Source organism: Maniola jurtina, chromosome 16 (genome assembly GCF_905333055.1).
Source record: "Maniola jurtina chromosome 16, ilManJurt1.1, whole genome shotgun sequence".
Lineage (NCBI taxonomy): Eukaryota > Metazoa > Arthropoda > Insecta > Lepidoptera > Nymphalidae > Maniola > Maniola jurtina.
The window spans coordinates 1,015,356-1,039,086 of record NC_060044.1 but is presented as its reverse complement, the minus strand read 5'-3'; the positions used below and the strand labels follow the sequence as shown (position 1 = coordinate 1,039,086).

The 23,731-nt window shown below is 37.9% G+C and overlaps 1 protein-coding gene across 1 annotated transcript in view; it reads right to left on the bottom strand.

The window, feature by feature from the left end:
• LOC123873125 (dopamine D2-like receptor) overlaps positions 1 to 23,731 on the bottom strand; it is a 159,136-nt gene that overhangs the window by 85,895 nt on the left and 49,510 nt on the right. The window lies entirely within an intron of this gene.

Below are 23,731 nucleotides of genomic sequence, written 5' to 3'. Positions count from 1 at the left end.
ATTCATGAAGTGGATCATAGAAAAAGTCGGTTTTAGCTTTTTTTTTCTCTCGTCTGGCTTTACACTGATTAGCCAATGTCAAGTTTGTAGTTATTTACAAGTTAGGGAAACTATATGTATAAGTATGGACTTCGTCTGTGCCGGCGCCCGCCGATATACACGCGGCGCCCCTTGAGCGCTTCCCAGTCAGTTCCACCACCAATAAACACCAGCAGAACACAAAAACCGGCCACTTCTAACAAAAAAACACTCCAAAAAGTCACAACACGCGCGCCAGCAAACGCCACCACAGACGAAGTCCGTTTTACCTTTTGCATGATAATATCAATAAATTTTGTAAATATGGTTCCGTACCTCAAATGGAAAAATGGAACCTTTATAGGATCACTTTGGTGTTATAGAATAACAACGCGGGCTGTCACTTTTAAAAGGACGACACATTCCTTGAGTATTCTTGGGGCCTAGGAGCAGGGGTGAAAGAAAGATTTCGAGAAATTCCAATGCAAGCTAACAAGTACAACTTTGCAGTCCCAATGAAGAGATAGAAGACAATTCTGCTTCCTTTTGTTTCCTTATGCCTTATGGACACAATTTTCTTATTATTTAAAAATAAACTCATACAACATATAATAAAGTTCAAATTACAATAGCAAAGGTGTTAGTGTTAATCGCTTGGAGTAGGTACACAAGAAAAAGGCTTTTGCTCTGATTGTGTTATAAATGTTTAAGTACCCTAAGGCTTGTGTTAGAGCATTAACAAAGTTATTTTCATTAGTACGGAGTCTGCAATTTTCTTTAAGATAAAAAGTTAAACAGCACTAAAACCCGACTACTACCCGAGAACTGGCGATAGATAGCGCTAGTTATATATAATAAAATTGTTTTTCTGTCGTTTTATGTATTTATATTTATGAACTCAGAATTTTCTCCTCTTTTATTTGATATCTCACTCGATACGATATCAAAAACAAAATTCAGAGACCACTTTTATACCCGACTACGACAAAGCCGAAAGAAAGGGTTATGATTTTAGCAGTCTATGTATGTATGTATGTGCTTATGTATGTTTGTATCCAGATTCTGTGTGTTCCACCGTAGCGGCTAAACCACTAACAGCTGGTATAAATGGATTGTTGATGATGACGAATACAATAAAAAAAAAAATTAAATTGTTCATTTATTCCATCATTTTCCTACCAGATTCAAATATATCTCATTTTATTCTAATCATTTAATAACTAGGTGGAGCACGCGACTTCGTTCGCGTGGATATAGGTTTAAAAAAATTCCCATAGGAACTCTTTAATTTTCCGGGATAAAAAGCAGCCTATGTGTCAAACCAGGGTATAATCTATCTTTACTCTTTTCAGCCAAATCCGTTCGGTAGTGTAAGCGTCAAACATACACACATACACACAAACTTTCGCCTTTATAATATTATAATAGATTATTAATAATTGTTTATGGTTCCCAATCATCCCCGAATTAAAAAAAAAATATAAGTCCCTACCCACATCAGCCTAATCTGTCAGATGCAGAAAAAAATGCTTTCTTTTTATTATACCCGAGGAATTCAACAAAAAAACCTACAATTGGTGATTAATTTTTAATAAAAGCTCCTCCACTGAATCGAGTCCAACTGTTGTCTCGATAAAAACACAATGCGAAGTAAAACAAGACAACAACGAGACAAAACTGGTCACGGCTGGTCATGACAGCTCTATCTGACTGTGATAGCTGTTTTTTTTTTCAAATAAAAGCAAGTGATAAAGGAGAGAAAAGATAATAAAAAGGATGGATAAAACATTGTTCTGAAGTTGTATAGAAGCGCCGTTACTTTGCGGAAGTCTATGATAATATACAAGGAACCAAAAGCTTAATTTGTTGTAATCCGCTAAATCAGACAAATCTGCATGGTGCAACATGCAGCATGCGATATCCACCCCCGCCCTCCCACTGCTAAACATGCAGGAAAAGTCACTATTGTGATTCAGTTGCTGTTGGTTAAAAAGCCCTTTATTTAGACAGACAACAAAGTGATCCTATAAGGGTTCCGTTTTTCCTTTTGAGGTACGGAACCCTAAAAAATGGAAAAATATTTATCGTTTATGCTTTGTGACGTCAATGATCGCGTTCCGTACAGCGTGACGTCATAAATAATTAATTACATGAAAAATTCCGAAAGATCTCTTTTCGTTAATAGTTAATTATGTTAAAATTCTCGAAAGATCTAAATTTTTTAAAATTGTTTTCTTTAATAATGAACTCTAGCGCCATAAACTACCGCTATACAAAACGTCACATCATTTTATTACTACAGTCCAATACCCTATTGGTTTAGTAGGAAATACTGATCTCGGATCAATTCAATTTGTGGCGGTCGTCACATTCGCAAACAGATGGCGCTTCTAACTCATACGAAGAAATCAATCAAACCCTAAAGTACCCAGGCCTGATTACTTACGACGATCGCACTAGATGCCAGCACGGGTATGTTCATCGGAAGTCAAAGTAGAACACGCAAATCTGAATCACACAAACAGAGTTTTCTGGCACTATTCTTTATTCTTTATTCTTTATTTATTTGCATACATGTTTTACATCATAATAGAAAAAAATAATTATAATATTACAACATGAAGCCCCTATATATAGAAGTTTCAAGTTATTACCGTAGCGCCCAGCTGGCGCTACCGAGCACTAAACCGATACTATTGTTGATCTTTCTTGAGTTTTTTTTAAATAACTAAGCTAAAATACTAAAAAATTAAAACGTAAAGCCTAGATTAAGGTATACTGAATCGAATAAGATCAAAATTGTCTAATTTTCTAAACGTTTGGCGGGGTAAAAACAAAATCACTCGAAAGAATATTTCAAGAACATAATGTAATGTAATTGCCTACTGGAATATGAAAAAATTTTGGAAAAAATTACAACTAGACTATCCTCTTAAGTGAATCCTCTCTAAAACTCAAATTTTAATCCTACACTGCAGAAAATTTATCTCTAAACTAGCCGATGCCCGCGACTTCGCCCGCGTGGATTTAGGTTTTTCGAAATCCCGTGGGAACTCTTTGATTTTCCGGGATAAAAAGTAGCCTATGTGCTAATCCAGGATACTATCTATTCCCATTTCAAATTTCAGCCAAATCCGTCTGGTAGTTTTTACGTGAAGGAGTAACAAACATACACACACACACACACACACACACACATACAAACTTTCGCCTTTATAATATTAGTGTGATAGATAACTTTATAGCGAGTTAACTGGGTAAAACAACCCCCCAATTTTCCTAACAAGCATACTGCATCATCACTTCTCATTATATGAGCCATTGGCGAAAAAAATGGGTTGTTCCCCCAAACTTATTCCTATTATATGGACCAATTTGCAGATTCTATTAAGAATAAAGTTCCATGGTTGGAATGAGCAATGAATAACATAGTACTATTACATTTATTACAAAACAATACACCTTATAGCATTTAGATATAAGGTCTAGTTTACTCTGCCAAGTGGGTAGGTAAGTGGATCTTTTTTCTAATAAGATAGCTAAACGCTTATGTACTGATTGTTGTAATATAAATGTTTAAGTAAACCGTATCTATGAAGCATTTAATGAAGATAATTCCATTAGTTGATATAGTCTACTCTTTAGGTTTTTGTTCTAATCCCTAATATAAATTGAACCCTAATTAAATGACAGTAGAGATCAAAATACTACGCATACAGATTTTTTATTATAGAAGTCAGTCTTGCTTGTATTTGTTATTTATGATAATTGTTTGGGTTTGGCAGATATTTTAATTATTTGGTAGTCTTGTTTATAAGTTTATGAGATCCGTGGATTGCTTATAAATTAGTAGCTGAACTTTTTGAAAGCGTACGAGTATATTGACATTCAATACAGTCTTCTACATACGTTTAAACCTAAGTTCAAAACTTAAACCCGATTATACTCCTCTTAATGAACGTAATAAACCCTCAGTAACATAGTTTTTCTGTCGCTCAGGCCTTTGATTCGGAATAGACAATAACTTTTTCTGTTTCAGGGTACAGAATTACAGACTACAGAGATCAAAATCAGTTAAACGGATGGGCCGTGAAAAGTTAAGAATCAGACAGACAGACAGACACACTTTACCTTTAAAATGTATTTATGTACGGGCTATTTTATTATGAGGCAGTATTTTCGAATTTGAAGTAAAAATTTCCCAATACCTAAACGCCACCCCCAGATATGTAACCTTGTGGCCGGTTTGCCCGCTACAGCGACCGTACATTTTCAAATTTTTCACATAAATTACCACTGAGCGGTCCTTTTTTGAATTTTTCACATAATTTATCCCAAAATAAACTCTCTTTGTCCTGTCCTAAACCACAACAACGCTACAATATTATGTTCTACGGTAAACAAAATAAAATATTAAATACTTACACCGGTATTATTATTAGTGTGGTTTTTATTTGATGTGTTGGCGATGAAGAGGTTCTGAGTTCAATTTTCAGCAAGTGCACGATTTTGATGAGATTTGGTACAGAGTTATTTTACATCACAGGGACAGTCATACGCTACTATTTATTCCGGAAAATTAAAGAATTCCCACGGGATCCATCTGTTTAACCGATTTATATGAAATGTACAGAGGTGGCTTGCGTCCCCTAAATTGACATAGGCAACCTTTTATCCCATAAAATCAAAAAGGATTCATTTCATTTCTCATGAAAATCTTCAGGAAAATTCTCACGGGATTTTTAAAAACCTAAATCCACGCGAACGAAGTCGCGGCCATCATCTATAGCGAATACCACCGCTTTTAATAATAAAATGTTACTATTTTTTTATTCACATACTAGCTTAGTTAGCCCATGAGTTCAATCTCACCTGGTGGTAAGTGACGATGATGATGATGATCTAAGATGGAAGCGGGCTAACCTGGAAAGAGTATGGCAGTTTTCAATAAACCCATACTCCCTTGGTTTCTACACGGCATCGTACCGGAACGCTAAATCGCTTGGCGGCACGGATTGGTAGGGAGGTAACTAGCCACGACCAAAGCCTCCCACCAGACCAGAACTTTAGAAATTATAAAATTCCGAACCCCTGCCGGGAATCGAACCCGGGACCTCCCACTAATAAGACCACAGCGCTTACCATTCTGCCTGGGAGGCCACCAAAATATATGTAATACTAGCCGATGCCCGCGACTTCACCCGCGTGGATTAAGGTTTTTCGAAATCCCGTGGGAACTCTTTGATTTTCCGGGATAAAAAGTAGCCTATGTGCTAATCCAGGATATTATCTATCATCATTCCAAATTTCAGCCAAATCCGTCCAGTAGTTTTTGCGTGAAGGAGTAACAAACATAGACACACACACACACACATACAAACATACAAACTTTCGCCTTTATAATATGAGTGTGATTCTATGCTAGTATTTTTTCCATAAACTTCTCTTAGCTCTGAGTAGTCGCGTAGATGACTTCCATGAGTGTCGTTTATGTCTGTGAGAGCCTCTTAGACCCTTTTAGCATTATAGTAGATCTGAACTGGATAAGGGTCATAACGCCTAGTTCTAGGGTGGTTTTAGGTTCAAAGAATAATCGTAAATACAAATTAGTTGTAAGTAAAGTGATGTAACAACCTTTTAATGTCTAAAAGCCTTCTAAAAGCATTATTTAATTTTCAAGGTTCGCCCTACAAGGTTATTGTTTCGGCTGAGTTTGTTGTGGGCTTTCTTCTTCAAGTTTTAGTATTAAGTGTCGACAACAGACAGATACACAGACAGACGGACGGACGGACGAACGAATGGACGGTCCGACGGACGGACGGAAGGACAGACGGACAGGCAGATAGATAGACAGACCGACATTCGCATTTATAATGTAACATATTTTTTAATATAAAGTAGAACCTACTCGTATATAACCACGTATAATATGGATATGAATTACATATGTAGCTATAGTTCGCGACAGGTCGACATGGCAATCGGGATGGGGACGCCACGCACACAGCCCCTGTATTGAGCGCGGGTGACGTGCGGGTGTGCGGGGCGTCCCCCCGCCTCAGACCCCGGTTGCCATGTAGACCTGTCGCGTGCTATAAAATAGAATTTAACAATTGCCAATTTGTGTTTCCGTGATCGCATGTACCTACTTAGCTAGTATGAAAACTGCGGCGGTAACCAATAAGCCGATTTAGCCAGCTTAGCATTTTATAGCTGAAATATTAATGCGGACTGGAATAGTTTTGTGTTTTATAGATATTGGAAAATACCTACCTGTATAACTTAGGCTAAAAGAATGTTTCGGGGCATAGACTTCAGAATAAATTACTATAGAAGTCTTTATTTTTGTGCGTTTTAAATAATTAAATATCACTTTATATGTTTAAATTTTTTTTTTAATAAAAATAAGTAATTTCTCGGAAAAACATTTTTATGTTGAAAAATTGCAAAATATTGGTCATGGATCGCCTTGTGACGTCATTGATTTCCTTCCGTCCAGCGTGATGTTAATCCATACTAATATTATAATTGCGAAAGTGTGTCTGTCTGTCTATCTATCTGTCTGTCTGCTACCTTTTCACGGCCCAACAGTGTAACCGATTCTGACGTTTTTTGGCACAGGGTTAGCTTATATCCCGGGGACGGACATGAGCTACTTTTTATCCCGGAAAATCAAAGAGTTCCCGCGGGATTCCTAAAGACCCATCCACTTAACCGATTTGTATGAAAGGTACCGACGTAGCTTGCGTCCCTGTAATCGAAATAGGCAACTTTTTATCACAGAAAGTCAAACATTCCCACGGGATCTATAAGATCTAAATCCACGCGGACGAAGTCGCGGGCATCCTCTAATTATTAATATATACTTAAGTATGTTAAAAATTTTGAAAAATCAAATTTCTCAAAAATTGTTTTCTTTTAAAATGAATTCTAGCCCCAGAAGCTACCACTAACAAAACACCACATCATTTTATTACTACAGTCCACCATATTCTATCCCACGCCTCAAGACGGGTTGAGCCGCCATTTTGTGCCAACATTCTCGGCTACCAGACGGCCGAAAGTCGATACGTCAATCGCAGCTTTGGTAATATCTGGTAATTTCCCCCGGGGCAGTCGGGAATTACCTAAAGCATACTCATTTAGCTGTTACACGAAATAGCTTCAGGACGAAATTGCTGTTAAGTGATTTCATTCGATGAACAGAAATTAAAAAAAACAACTCCATTTTAACAGTTTTTTTTATAGCTCGCCCATTAAAAGATGTGCGATGGAATTTTCGAAAATCGTGGAGGGTTTCAAATTTTAAAAAAAACCTGAAATACATTCTGTATCTTCAATACTGTCCGAAAGCCCAAATACCAATAGATAAAGCTTAAAAAATGACAAGTTTATACAAACTTTCACTCTCTGTTACTAATTTTCACAAATTATTTCTTAGTGAGTTCTTTTGTAGCGCAGGCAGCGTTATAAAAAAAACCTACTTTCAAAAGTCAAACTTTCAAACCAATGGTTTAGACTGTATTTTGATAGATCAGTCAGTCAGTCTGGAAAAACCTTTTTAATATAAGTATTAGGTAGGTACCTTTATTTTAATTTAAGCTCAGTGTGCCTAGTGGGAGATTTTTAACCTATTCGAACAAAACGCAGTTAACTTTTACGCGATCGAATAGGTTAAAAATCTCCCACTAGGCACACTGATTCATGTCTTTTCCTCGCATGTTTTCTCGTAAAAAGTATCGGGAACTTGAATATAGATGAAACATCATGTTAGCTCGGATTGAAGCTTCACTCCGTGCCCAGATGCGGGCTGGTTATGGCTTTCGTATATGTCGGATCGAGCCGAGGATTGTTTAAGAATTTATGAAGGCAGGTGAAGATCCTTAGGGTCTGCTTCGATCACTAGGCGATCTTCAGACGTGTTAAGAACAATACTTCCGTTTACTGCATGTCACAACTACCAGCGTAACTAGGTAAACCTAACCTAACCTACCTAGACCGGCTCCTCCACCCCTTACACCGGTCCCAAACCAACCATCTAACCTAACCACCACAATAACAACTCGTTTAACCAACAGTACCACTTTAGGTAACCACTACTCTAAAACCTACAGTACGACAGACTATTCCTACTGAGAAGTGTCCTCGGCAACAACCGGACGAATAATGCCTCGCTACGCACAGCGTGTCTGATTTTATAGTCCAACGACGACAGTGGGGAGATGACGTAATGCTCAGTGAGCAAAGTATTGACAGCTAAAAGTCGGTACCGCCGACACGGCCATTCTGACCTGCGTACGTCCTCGTACGCTAAATGTCACAAAGCATGTGAGGACAAAACCATAACCACAAAATCACTATACCGCTCGTCTATCCTGACTAGCAGTTAACTGTCAATGAACATCTTTCTCATTCTAAACCTGGACATCAATGTCCCCTCAACCACTCAACACTAGTGGACCGGACGTCAGCGTCCCCTCAGTCAGTAAACCTCCGTAAACCAGAAACATTACAATAATTAACGTACAATGCTATTGGTTATGATTCTGACCATCACGGCTTTTTCTAGGGCTCTTTGGCTTGACTAATTCATCACATCTCAACACTTAGGAAGTTGACACAACCAACCTAGGTTAAGAAATCACTTTCAACTGATCATCTAAAACATAGGCTAACACTGCGAGAAGAACCAAAACCTAATTATAAGAACTCATCTACTGACATGTCGCGACGCGAAAGTTAGTTGAACCGATTCTAAACTACAGTTCATATGATTAGAGCGCAATTGCTATTGCAACTCTTAATCAATCATGATCTAAACATTATTCAAAACGAATTTACCACTGGTTCGGAATGCCACAACCTAGCGAGAAGAACCAGCAAGAAACTCGGTGGCGTCTAACTGAGTAATTAATTTCTTGGCATCTAACTGAACTTAAAAACAAAAATTTTTTTTTTTTTTTTGGTTGTTGTTAAGGATATGTGGTTAACTGTAACTGTGCGGTGTCTATGACAGTAAAACTCTTTTAACATCGTCGCGTCACGGCCATTCTGACGCGCGACCGTCCTCGGGAGCTAGCTGGTGACCGGTCCGTCCCCACCGTCCCTGATTCATGGATTGTCCGATATTGCTCGTGCGCGTTCGTGCTCGCCTTCGTAAATCAGCGCCGACATGGCCATTCTGACCACAGGTCGCCCTCGACCTGCCAAAGAAAAAAAAAAAGAACACAGTACCGTTGTACGAAACAGATTACGCACGGAAGCCCTCATTCTCGTTGGACACCACTAATAGTGAAAGTAAGGAGGCCCCTGTCCTCAACTTACGTCACAAAACACAGAAGTAAGGAGGCCCCTGTCCTCAACTTACGTCACAAAACAGAAAAGTAAGGAGGCCCCTGTCCTCAACTTACGTTACAAAACACAAAAGTAAGGAGGCCCCTGTCCTCAACTTACGTCACAAAACACAAAAGTAAGGAGGCCCCTGTCCTCAACTTACGACACAAAACACAAAAGTAAGGAGGCCCCTGTCCTCAACTTACAAAACACAGAAGTAAGGAGGCCCCTGTCCTCAACTTACGTCACATACACAAACGTCACAAAACACAGAAGTAAGGAGGCCCCTGTCCTCAACTTACGTCACACACACAAACGTCACAAAACACAGAAGTAAGGAGGCCCCTGTCCTCAACTTACAAAACACAGAAGTAAGGAGGCCCCTGTCCTCAACTTACAAAACACAGAAGTAAGGAGGCCCCTGTCCTCAACTTACGTCACACACACAAAGCGGCAATATTAAGATTTTGAAAAAGTGCAGATTACCTGTAGCTTTCACCTCCTGGACTTGAATCAGATGTCCTTGTCTTTGTCACCATTAACCACTCGTTTCCAGATATTCCAAGCTTTGGTAATTGATTCACGTATCTCCAAGAGTTTTGGCTCGACCTTGCAACAAGCCAGCTATTTTCTTCGATGTGGTTAGGTGGAGCTGAAGAGGCTCCACGGTTCATCCCGCTTCTGATGTCGGATCGAGCCGAGGATTGTTTAAGAATTGATGAAGGCAGGTGAAGATCCTTAGGGTCTGCTTCGATGAACCTAACCACCACAATAACAACTCGTTTAACCAACAGTACCACTTTAGGTAACCACTACTCTAAAACCTACAGTACGACAGACTATTCCTACTGAGAAGTGTCCTCGGCAACAACCGGACGAATAATGCCTCGCTACGCACAGCGTGTCTGATTTTATAGTCCAACGACGACAGTGGGGAGATGACGTAATGCTCAGTGAGCAAAGTATTGACAGCTAAAAGTCGGTACCGCCGACATATACAATATTGGTGATGTAAATAACTGTTGAAAGATATACATATATTATACACATACACATACTAACATACATACATATACATACTAACTGACTAACACGCACTTAACGCACACTAACAGCTGAGTATAAAAACATGAGATTTAACTCTAGATTTACTTTATAAAAAAACGTGACAGCAGGTTTCTAAGTAAACGTTTTTGCATACCGGACTATTGCAATCGTTCACAAGTGTAAATTAAAAATTTATAACACCCCCGACGATCCAAAGTATCTGAGTTTTCCAAAACATCATTTTCAAATAAATAATTATGTATTTAGGCAACGTCCATCTTGACAGCTTGACATTTGTCTATTGACATAATATGATGAACCTAACGGTTATCTACCCTTCTTTTCTACAAGAAAACTATAAAGGGCTGATAACTCTTAAACGGCTGAACCAATTTTTTTAGATTATAGCTAAGAACACTCTCGATCAAGCCACCTTTCAAACAAAAAAAACTAAATTAAAATCGGTTCATTCGTTTAGGCGCTACGATGCCACAGACAGATACACAGATACACAGATACACAGACACACAGATACACAGACACACACGTCAAACTTATAACACCCCTCTTTTTGGGTCGGGGGTTAAAAAACGTGACAGCAGGTTTCTAAGTAAACGTTTTTGCATACCGGACTATTGCAATCGTTCAAAATGTGTATTAATTTGGGCTGCAGTCTTGAATCCATTACTTTATTTATATCAAGTTTGCTATGTTTTAGCACAATTTTTTTTATTGAATAAAACTAGAATAATAAGCAAAAGTTTTCCAATAAAACAGTCCTACCTATTTTATAAAGTCAAGAGTTCCAGACAAATATCAGCTAGCAAAGGCAGAAGTTTCTGAATACATTTTCATCAATCCTTTAAAACTTTCGCGATATTTGTCGCCACGAGTGAATTTCGTTGTTTCTGGAACACAAACCCAAATCTTTGGAGTATCGTTAGACTTGAAGTTTGTCTTTTAAACTCTCAGAGGCCTACTTTATAGGCGCTTATAAAACTTCAAGCTTGTTTTGAGTGACTTTACTACTGGTTTTGAGTTACTTATTGATTTCTTCTTCTTCTAAGATACTTTTTATTATACATACACAACTAAATCCACGTGGACGAAACCACGGATATCAGTTAGTATAGAATTTTCAAACATTACGAATGGTGCTGAAACAGCTGACAAAATGGCATTGTTCACAAATTCAAAGTTGCTCAGTTAGGGCTATGTTAGGAGTTTCCCTGAGGGATAAGATGAGGAGATCCGCAGGAGAACCAAGGTCACTGACATAGCCCAAACTATTAGCAAGCTGAAGTGGTAGTGGGCAGGCCATGCCTGTCGTAGAGGCGATGGTCTTTGGAGCCGGAAAGCCCTTGAGTGGAGACCGCGTTTAAGCATGCGTAGTGTGGGACGCCCTCCAGCACGATGGACCGACGATATAAAGCGGCTGGCGGGAAGTGGCTGGATAAGGAAGGCTGAGGACCGGGTGTGGTGGCGCTCTATAGGGAAGGCCTATGTCCAACAGTGGACGTCCAAAGGCTGATGATGATGATGTGATAATTACGAAATCGCAAAAACGAAAATTGAAGTATTTCGGCACACTGTGGTATTGTAACACAGCTGCAAATCTTTCAGTTGAAGCCTTTATGCTGCCAGCTACAGTCTGGCTTTGAAAGAGATGACAAAGCATTTTTAGTCGGCTCATGCAAAGGAAAATGCTTTGAACGTTTTTGTGTGCGTCTTTTTTGAGTGCTGCAAAGTGCACCACAGAGGTATGTGATTTTCTGATGGAATGGGACAAATAGTTTTGAAACCTTTAAATAACAAATCATAGTAAATTCTATCACACTAATATTATAAAGGCGAAAGTTTGTATGTGTGTGTGTGTGTGTATGTTTGTTACTCCTTCACGCAAAAACTACCGGACAGATTTGGCTGAAATTTAGAATGGAGATAGATAATATCCTGGATTAGCACATAGGCTACTTTTTATCCTGGAAAATCAAAGAGTTCCCACGGGATTTCGAAAAACCTAAATCCACGCGGGCGAAGTCGCGGGCATCGGCTAGTTACTTATAAATGAAATGTATTTGTTTGTTAGTTTGTCCTTCAATCAGACCGCAACGAAGCAACGGATTGATCCAGCTCAACCACCAGGAATCCAGGTCCAGATCCAGGTCTTAACCAGCAGGAAAGCTGGTTAGGACGTCCGCCTCTTATTTGGGAGGTCGGAGGTTGGGAGTTTCGGCGAATTGCAGGAAGCTGATGGATCTGGGCAGCGCAAGACCGTGGCGTGTGGAAGCTTCTACAAGAGACCCACGGCGTGATGTCCAGCAGTGGACGACTAGCGGTTGATGATGATGATGATGATGATTTCTTTTTCTTCCTCCGTTTAAAAAAAAATTCAGGTACAAGTGAGCCCTTGACTGCAATCTCACCTGGTGGTAAGTGATAATGCAGTCCAAGATGGAAGCGGGCTAACCTGGAAGCTTGGTTTCTACTAGAGGTGTCAAATATGGTTACATTTACATATCTTAATACTAACGCTAGTTACTTAAAAATATTGAATATTTTTTACGATAGAATATATTCCTAAAAAAAATAAAAAAAAATTGAACTTCCCTTCATACTTTTACGGGCTTAGGACTGTCTAGTTCACACACTAGGCGTACTTAAAAGTTCATTTAGGATCACTTTGTTGTCTGTCTGTTTGTTTGTCCGTCCGTCCGTCGTGTCTGTCAAGAACCTAGACCTACAATCATGAAATTTGGCAGGCAGGTAGGTCTTACGTAGCCTAGTAGTCACCTGTACAATGTACATTCTAAAACAGATTTTTATTTAATTGTACTTCCCGTTCACCTACAATCATGAAATTTGGCAGGTAGGTAGGTTTTATAGCACAAGTAAGATACTATACCAAGTGGAGTATCATATGAAAGAGCTTTACTTGTACATTCTAAAACAGATTTTTATTTATTGTTTTTACAATAGAATATTATGTAAACCATAAAAAGCATGGATTTGACTCGCTTCAGCAATGCGCGAGGCTGCAATTGCTATTACATAATATTGTTATAAGTGTAAATTAAAAAATTATAACACCCCCGACAAGTGAAGGTTACAGTAACTAGAAAAAAGCTGATAAAACTTTCATACGGCTGAGCCGATTTTCTTGGACTATAGCTAAGAACACTTTCGATCAAGCCACATTTCAAACAAAAAAAACTAAATTAAAATCGGTTCATTAGTTTAGGAGCTACGATGCCACAGACAGATACACACGTCAAACTTATAGCGCCCCTCTTTTTGGGTCGGGGGTTAATAAACAACTGAACACTTGAAAAGAGCAACCGCCGAGTTTCTTGACGATTCAAAAGCACTTGTAAAATGTAAAAGTTTACTTGAATAAATATACCTACCTATATTTTATAGTATATTTATTAGTACAGCTACAAGGTTACAGTTACAAAAACAAATAATAGGTTCTCGTTGTTAGCACCCTTCCGATACAGAACCCTGAAAAACATAGAGAAATCCCGAACTTAAGAAAGTAGGTACAAGTTTGTCAATAGGTACATTGAAAATATTATTAACTATGTCAATTGAAATTATTTCATCACGCTAAAACAGGTACAAAAATCTAACAGGCCAAGCACGCCGAAGCTATAACGGACACTTGGATTCTATAGCCACCTTCCAGCTCCATCATGAGATTCTGGATATGATCTATATTCACTCTAAAGTACTTGTCAAGGCAAATCCAACGAGACCAAACACGACCGAGTTACCCTGTTCAGAAGTTGAGAAATTTTATGCCCACCCGGTTCCATCATCAAACCACCGATATGGTACCATAATTATTGCATTGTAATCGAAGTTAAATATCTGATTACTGTTTCAAATTTCAACTCAATCGGTTAGAAAAACGAATCTGAAGTTGAGTTGCAAGAATTAACCACATAAACACTAAGTAGATAGGTATTTACTACTTACTACTTAAAAAGAAAACATAGTAGCTAATTCATACGTGTTATAAAATTATGCACATATTTCCAAAAACATCAACTAGCACTTTACGTACCTAACTACCTAACCTATAAATAATAACTAACGCACGACACAAATCTATCTACGAAAAACGAAACAATTAATTATCCACATTCAAAATAATTATCGACACTCACGTTGACAAATAAATAAACTGCAGTCCTGATTTAATAGAATACGAAAACCTAGATAAATAATTTATTCTATCGCAGTATTCCACATTCGAACCAATCTCGGGTTAGATAGGCAAAATACTAAAAATGATGTAACAGTTACGCAATATCCAATATTTTTATTATTACTGTTGTGACTTGTGAGTTGTGACGTAGGCGTAGATCGTAGCTGTATCTTTAGCAAACGCCTCGTCAAATTTAAAAGCAATTCTAATGCTAGTAAGAATTTCTATTTTTTTTAAATTACTATATTTTGTAATCAATATGGGGTTTAATGAAAATCTAATATCCTGAATATTTTTCTATATTGAATATGTATTATAGATAAATTATTTTTTGACACCACTAGTTTCTACACGGCATCGTAATGGAACGCTAAATCGCTTGGCGGCACGGCTTTGCCAGTAGGGTGGTAACTAGCCACGGCCAAAGCCTTCAACCAGACCAGACCAGAAATATAGAAGTTATACAATTCCAAACCCCTGCCGGGAATCAAACCCGGGACCTCCCATTTATAAAACCACAGCGCTTACCATTGCAGACGGTCAAGGAGGCCGTCAAAAATTCATTTTCATAATCTTTTTCTTAAGAGGGGTCTCTCCGTCACTCGCTCCATACAAACGTAGTTCGTCTCTCATTGGAATACTAACCAATCATACTCAATAGAATTTTGTAAAAACGTTCCGGGAACTAATATCTATGCCTGTGGTTTTCCAGATTTCCGTTAAAATATTCGGTTTCAAAGTTACGCGGTCTTAAAAATTCACATAAACTACATATTTTTAGAAAAATTTAAAACACCACAGGCACAGATATTAGTTTCTAAAATATGTCTGCAAAACATTGGTTGCTTTTAATATTCAAATGAAAATGGGACTACGATTGTATGGAGTAAGTGACAGAGAGAGCCCTGTTAAAACTAGTTTATCTATTTTGATAGGATTTACCCAAATTAACAAAATGAATTATCCTTTTGTATGCGAGCCAGCGCGGCGTGATATTAGAAGGCCTTTTCATTTGCGAAAGATAATTTTATTAGAAAACTCTTGTTATTATCTACATAAATAAATTCCAAGCCGAGAAATTTATTTTCTAGTTAATAGTTTGGGAACTTCAATTTGAAGGGAATTTCAAAATAGCGGTGGCATGGTGACTTTTGGAATCGATAAGGCTTTATACACACAAAATGCGTGACGGAGTCGCATCCAACGCGGCTCCGAATATAAGTGATACGAGCAGATAATACAAAAGCTGGAAATTTTTGCTCTAAATATTAGACACTAGCTGATACCCGCGACTTCGTTGGTGTGGATGTCGGTATTTTAAAATTCCCGTGGGAACTCTTTGATTTTCCGGGATAAAAAGTAGCCTATGTTCTAATCCAGGGTATGATCTATCTCCATTCTAAATTATAGCCCAATCCGTCCAGTAGTTTTTGCATGAAGGAGTAACAAACATACACACACACACACACACACACACACACACACACACACACACATACAAACTTTCTCCTTTATAATATTAGTGTGATAGCTTTTTATCATTGCTGAAGACGGACATATGTTTCTAAAGCTGGATATATTAATATTATAATGCCAAAGTATGTTTGTTTTATTTAAAGGTTTGTCCTCACGCCGCAACAGAGGAAAGCATCGACGTGATTTTTTGCATGGATGTAATTTTAAGATCTGGAGCGTAACATAGGCTCTCATTATCCTGAGAAATTAAACAGTTCCCGCGGGTTTTTTATAACTTATCAATCAATCCACTTGACGTCCCAGTCATCATCTAGTAAAAAGTGTAAATTAAAAATTTATAACACCCCCGACAAGTGAAAGGTTACAGTAACTATAAAAGAGGTGATAACTTCCAAACGGCTGAACCGATTTTTTTGGATTATAGCTAAGAACACTCTCGATCAAGCCACCTTTCAAACAAAAAAAAGTAAATTAAAATCGGTTCATTCGTTTAGGCGCTACGATGCCACAGACAGATACACAGATACACAGATACACAGATATACAGACACACAGATACACAGATACACACGTCAAACTTATAACACCCCTCTTTTTGGGTCGGGGGTTAAAAAGTAATAGAAAATCTACACGCGCAAGCGCGCGTTTGGTGTAGGTCTAAACCTTTGGTATTGTCGTGAGATCAACTTTAATCTAAAGATTAAAATATCAAGCGTAATTAACTTTAAAAAATCGCTCTCCAAAAAAGTTAAAAAAGGGCTTACGAAAATCTTCTAATCCTTTCCCTTTTCCCAAATTAAGCCCGACAAAAATGCTTTTTTTGTTTCTGTATATTTAATTGACAGACTTTTTAACTCATCGAGGGAGCTTGCTTTTATCTCAAATCCCAGTTTTGCCATCTGAGATTCTTTTTTCTTAGTGAATTTTTCTTAGGTGCAAAAGTAGCCTATGTCTTTCCTTGATTAACCCTCTACTTGTCTGTGAAAGTCCCGTCAAAATAGGTTCAGCCGTTCCGAAGATTAGCCCGTTAAAACAGACTGATAGATAGACAAACAAAAATTTTAAAAACGTGTGTGATTTAGTTATGGTACGGTTTAAATAACCCTATAAGCTCCACACGAGGTAGTTTTTCGAAATTACAGACAGACACTTTAATTTTATTTAAGTAATAGTAAGTAAGTAATATTTAGATAAAGTATCTATCTCTAGATCGTATAGCTCACTGCTGAGGATCATGACTCTCTACCTATTAATTACTTAGGCCTCATTCGCACGAGAGCTTTTTTAACGGACGTTCAAATAGAACAAATGCATTCCCAAGTATCTGTTCACACGGCAACGCTTTTTAACGCAACGTTTTTAAACGCTCGTGCGAATTAGGGCTTAATCGCAAGGGCTTTTCCTGATGTGATAACTTATAACCTAGTGATTATTAAGACGTCGTCGGTCGGCTCTTTTTCGGGAGGTAAGGGTACAATCTCGGGCACGCACCTCTAAATATAATTTTCAGCGTTACGAGCGTTGTAAGAAATTATATATCAATTGCTTTAACAGTGAAGGAAATGTATGCCGGCTGCCAGTTCTCCATAATGTTCTCAAAGATGCGCAAAGACTTCGCACATCGTGCACTGATGCGCACTTGGTCAGCGCAGTGGAAATAGCCTATACTTATTTAAGTACCTCTTAATAATATTAGTGTAGATAGATAGTATAATTTATTTTCACTTTATTCCACTTGAAACAAATTAAATTATAGGCGGTTCTGCAAACTTTGAACTTGCCTATCTTAGACCATAATAACAATTATTGAGCAATCAATTTGCCAAAGTAATAAACAATTTCACTCCTAACTTTTGGGACCTCAATATTAAATTGGCGGTTCGAATTTAATCGACAAAATAGCGGTTAATTTTGTAAATACAGAAAACATTTATGTTTTGATTATTTAGTATAGTAACGCTAAATGACCAACCTATATAACGGACAGACAAACATACAGACCGACAGACAGACATTAATTTTTATATACAAGAAAATAAACATCAAGCATGTGTTTGTGGCTTTTAAGAGGAGTACCTACCTACTTAGTCGGGTTTTACTTTAAACTTTTTTGTTGTTGAAATGGTATTTCCATGTACCAAGGAAGCTTGCAAGATAACTTAGTAAAGTAAGAGACTAACATCAAACGTGTGGAAAGACCCATGCCCAGCCGTGGACGTCTTCGGTTAACGGCGGTCTCTCCGTGACTGGCTCCATACAAAAGTAGTTTGGTTCACATTCGAATTAATACTAATCAAACTTGATGAAATTTTGTGGACATTTTCTAGAAACTAATATAGTATGTTTGTAATTTTCCAGATTAATTCTGTTCGTACGTAATAACTAGTTTAAAAGTTACACATCACACACATGAGTGTTTAAAAATTTCATTGAGTTTGATTACTTAGTATTCAAAATATGAGAGCCAAACTAAGTTTGTTAGGAGCACACTACGAATATGCCCCTCTTAACGACGGCAAAGAAACCAAGCCACATGAGTAGATATCCCTACCAAGGTCCATTAAGGTCATAGCTCATTAGACCTACCCGGTACCCGACCAGCACCGCCTCACTTCGAGTGGTAAGTATTCGTTGTATGGAGTACAATGATGATACTCTCACTACATCAACTTCGGAGCGCCTACTGATTCGCTAATCCAGTGTCCAACGCTGAATGATAGCCACCGAGCTCATTTGACATTATTAGGTTCTACATAGCTGCTTCCCTGAGTGATATTAAATATTTTTTCGTAAAAAATCTTCAATGGATTGAAAATAAATGTCAAATGCTCGACGGCCCTCATGCAGTGTTAGATACTGAGTTAGCGAATCACCTCGCAGGTGTGAATGGCAAGTGGACTATGCGGTGACCATCCGTTGCAAGCTTGCCTTGCGTTTCCCACGCGCGAGTACCGAGTGGACCGCGTGCTGCCCGCGAGTCATTCATATTAGGAATATTCGAGCTGGTGATAGACCAATCAAATATTTGTGGACCACGCGATATCTACTAGTTGACCACGTGACGTTCGCTGGTTGACCATGCGGGCTTCACTGATGACAACGCGGCGTCCACCCGTGAACCACCTCTCAATAACCAGTGGACGCCGAATGACGAGGCGGTGCTGGTCGGGTGCCGGGTAGCTCTAATGAGCTAATACCTTTAAGGCGACTTACACCTAAGTATTTTGTATAGTGAATGTACGAGTGAATTGCAATTTTCAGAGTTCTAAAATACCTAAGTGAATCTCGGGTCGAGAGAAAAATAAACTTCTTACAAGGCAAGAACTAACAGTTTTAAATTTTATTCTAGCTGGCAAACACTTTCGTATTCCTTTTGCAGGTTTTAAATTTAATTTATGTTGACATCAGTTTAAAAGTTTGTAACATTTTCAGTGTTCCGTAGTTAAAAGTTAATAACTCAAAATTTAAAAACCCCCGATACAAAAACCTCTATAAGAAAACTAGAAAAGAGCTGATAACTTTCAAACGGCTGAACCGATTTTCTTCAATTATAGCTAAAACACTCTCGATCAAGCCACCTTTCAAACAACAAAATAAACTAAATTATAATCGGTTCATTCGTTTAGGAGCTACGATTTTTAACGGAAATTAAAATAAATGGACATTTTACAAACTAGGCGAGTGTGGTGTCATTTTCTATGTAACTTTGTGCGCTGCGCGAGATTGAAGGGGTTTTGGAAATCGATTTTTTTATATATTTTTATTTTAAGCTTTTAAGTGTAAATAGTCGTTGCTTGGTACCTCAAATAATATTGCACCATCCGCAGTTCCTGAATCACTATAGTTTAGGGGTGCTGTACTTTTTTTTTTGTTCTCGTGAGGAAAATCCTAACTTAATTGTATTGTATTATTCATTGCTGGAAGTCGCGACCCCTTATATATGTATAGTTAAAGACCTAGTGAGTGACATATCCTACTTTTTATCCCGGAAAATCAAAGATTTCCGAGGATTTTTAAAAATCGAAATCCACGCGCATCAGCCAGTTTAAGTATAATTGGATCTTTTAATATTTGACACCTAGTTTTTCCACTTCGTACCGGCGAAAAATTGCAAATTAGGTATTCATCCGTCTACGATTAAATACAACGATAATTCCAAAGTAGGTAATTTAAACCTGATAGTATTCAAGAGAAAAAAAAACTAATTTTCATTTAATCGGCTTAGCTTTTTCTCCAGAACAACTGCGTAGCTTCATTTGTTAAATTCAAATGCAAAATCCTTTCGCAGTTTTAATTATCGTCCTCGGAATAAAAGAAACCCGAAACTTGGCGCTGGGGACATCTTTCGGTGAAGATTTTGGATTATAACACTTAAAACTTTCCAATTTGAATACCTAATTCTTTGAGGTGGTATAATTAATTAAGAATGACCTTTGTACCTTATTCATGACTAGCTGATGCCCGCGACTTCGTTCGCGTGGATATAGGTTTTTAAAAATCTCGTGGGAACTCTTTGATTTTACAGGATAAAAAGTAGCTTATGTGGTAATCCAGGGTATAATCTACCTCCATTCTACAGCCAAATCCGTCTACTAGTTTTTGCGTGACAGAGTAGCAAACATACATACATACATAGACACATACATACACACAAACTTTCGCCTTTACAATATGAGTGTGATTTTAACAATAAGTGTACCTATTATATATCAGAAAACCGCGAATTTGTGGTTACATCATTAAAAAAAAAATTAAAATGTATTTCTATTTTCAAAATAAGATAACTATGTGGGGTATCATATGAAAGGGCTTTACCTGTACATCCTAAAACAGATTTTTATTTATTTTTATGTACTTCTAATAGTTTTTGATTTATCGTGCAAATTGTTGAACCCTCAGTGCGCGAGTCTGACCCGCACTTGGCCGGTTTTTTTCTAGCTCGTAAGTGTTTGGGGGCTATATTTTAGTAGGTAATCTTCCACTTACAAGCAGCGTGGTAGATTCAGCACAAGGTAGTTCTACGTATTTGCTATTTAAGCGCCCATATATTCAGATCCATTATTCAAATTGCTGCATCATTATATGCTGCATGTATCGTGAAATCTATAGATCGCAATCTCGCTCGATTTCGCTGAAAACGGTGCATTAATGTTGATGCAAACAGAAGTTACAGCTAGAACACCTACCTACCTACTCACTTAGTAAAATTCTTGACTGACTGACTAGGGTAGATAACTCCACAATACCAAAATGGTATATAATATCTTAACTTACTCCACAATATGTGGAGCCAATGGGTAAATCTGATTTTTCACACTCAGATTGTTAGTCATTATTTTGCCCCCGCCATTCTGATTACTTAATCGTACTTAATACCATTATATTAGTTTACCTTTATTTTATGTTAACCTTAGAATATACCTTAGTTAGTGAACCGAGTGTCTAACATTTGTTGTAAAAGCTATTGGTATATTGTTTATGCAAATTAGGTACCCACAATTACCTAGTGTGGGTACCATTTGACAGAGAAAAATTGCATAAGTTGTATTTGGTTTTTTTTATAGGTAGGAATGACTGGATATAGATCTTATCTCAAAACAAACTGCCTGAAAACACCTGGAGCTCATTTGTAACTAGAGAAATACCTAATAATTATCTATCCGTTATATTCCTGCAATGTAGGTATCTATCATTTGAAAATTCCGTAGGGAAACGTGTTTCAATTTTCAAAATGGGGTATCATATGAAAGGGGCTTTACCTGTATGTACGAGTATATTCTAAGACAGATTTTTATTTATTTTTATGCAAAATAGTTTTTGATTTATCGTGCAAAATGTCGGAAAAATACCCAAGTACGGAACCCTCGGTCCGCGAGTCTGACTCGCACTTGGTCGGTTTTGTGAATCGTGAAACTTGAAGCTCGAGAAGGAGGCCCTGAATAAAAAAAGACTACGAGGTCGAGTGGCGCCAATGAAGGAGGTGGCGAGCGAAGCAAGCCGGTGATATCCGAAGCGAAACACAAGATCGAGTAGATGAAGCGTAATGAAAGTAAATATAATAATCATGACGAGCAGAAAACTTCTGGCACAGCCCATTTATCATCTATATATTATAGTATACTAGAGGATGCCCGCGGCTTCGTCCGCGTGGATTTAGGTTTTTAAAGATCCCGTAGGAACTGTTTGATTTTCTGAGATGAAAAGTTGTCAATGTCAATTACAGGGACGCAAGTTACCTCGGTACCAAATATCACCCCGGACATAAGCTAACTCTGTTCTTCAGAATCGGTTAAACTGTTGGACCGTGAAAAGGTAGCAGACAGACAGACACACTTTTGCATTTATAATATTAGTATGGATGACCAAAAACTTAATCTTTAACTCCATTATAATAGTCATCATCAAAACCAATATACATCAAATACTTTTTACTAAATATTTCTAGTCAAAAATGACTTTGCTTTTAGTCAAAACCAATTTAACCTAAAAAAAAATTCAGTCAAATTAAGTTAAAACTACCTTTGAGCGTCTTTTTTTATTCAAAAGTACTTTTGACTGTTTTAAGTATCGTTTTAAGCAATTAAAACCACTTTTTACCCGTTAAGATTTCTAACTGTAACATATTTCTAATCTGCCACTATGCCTGGCTCAAATATTACATGAATATTATCATTGGATTCGTGATTCATCGATATCGGACAGTCGTAGTAACAAGCAACAGGTAGGTACTTTGGTTATACGCCTACTAGAAAAAATCACAATCTGAAGGTATCTTTGAAAAACTTCTTTCAATAACTTGTTTTATAAAGCAGGCTACTCACAGACCTGCCGCAGGGGCAATTTAAGTTTCATGGCGGAAGGGGCAATTTAGATTTTTTTCTCTACAGACATTCCTGCCGTTCATGTTTAGAGCTTCCGAGACAATCAAGGGGGCTTGATGGCTTTGACGACCCCCCTGGCACTGTAGTAAGCGCTGTGTTCTTATTGATGGGAGATCCCAGGCTCTATTCCTGGCAGGAAAAATTTGAAATTTTATAATTTCTAAATTTTCTCTGGTCTGGTCTGGTGGGAGGCTTCGGCCGTAGCTAGTTACCATCCTGCCGGCAAAGCAATTTAGCGTTCCGATACGATACCGTTTACAAACTAAAGGGGTATGGGTTTTATAAAAACTACCATACTCCTTCCAGGTTAGCCCGCTTCCATCTTATACTACATTGCATATTTTTGCACTTTTGCACTTACCACCAGGTGAAATTGCAATCAAGGGCTAACTTGTAGATGAATACACGTCTGAATGACTGAAGCCAACCATATTGAGCGGTTTAAATGTTTGCTTGACGCTTGGGTCAAGCATTTACGTGCTTGTCACGTGAATGATGCTATTTTATATTTTTGTTTGACGCAACGTTCAAATAGTATTCGGGAAATGAAAAAAGTGCCTTTTGCTGGATCAAGCTGCTTAATGGCCGCATCAAGCTGCTTGAGCAAGCGAGATAAATTTACGTGCTTGCCATCAAGCCGCTTGATCGTCTCAAAACCCCATCAGAGTAAACGTTCCGAGGAACATATGCGTGCTAAGAATACTGTGTGTCTATGGTTAAGAATGACGCCATTATTATCGAATCCACAAAGGAAAAAAGAAAG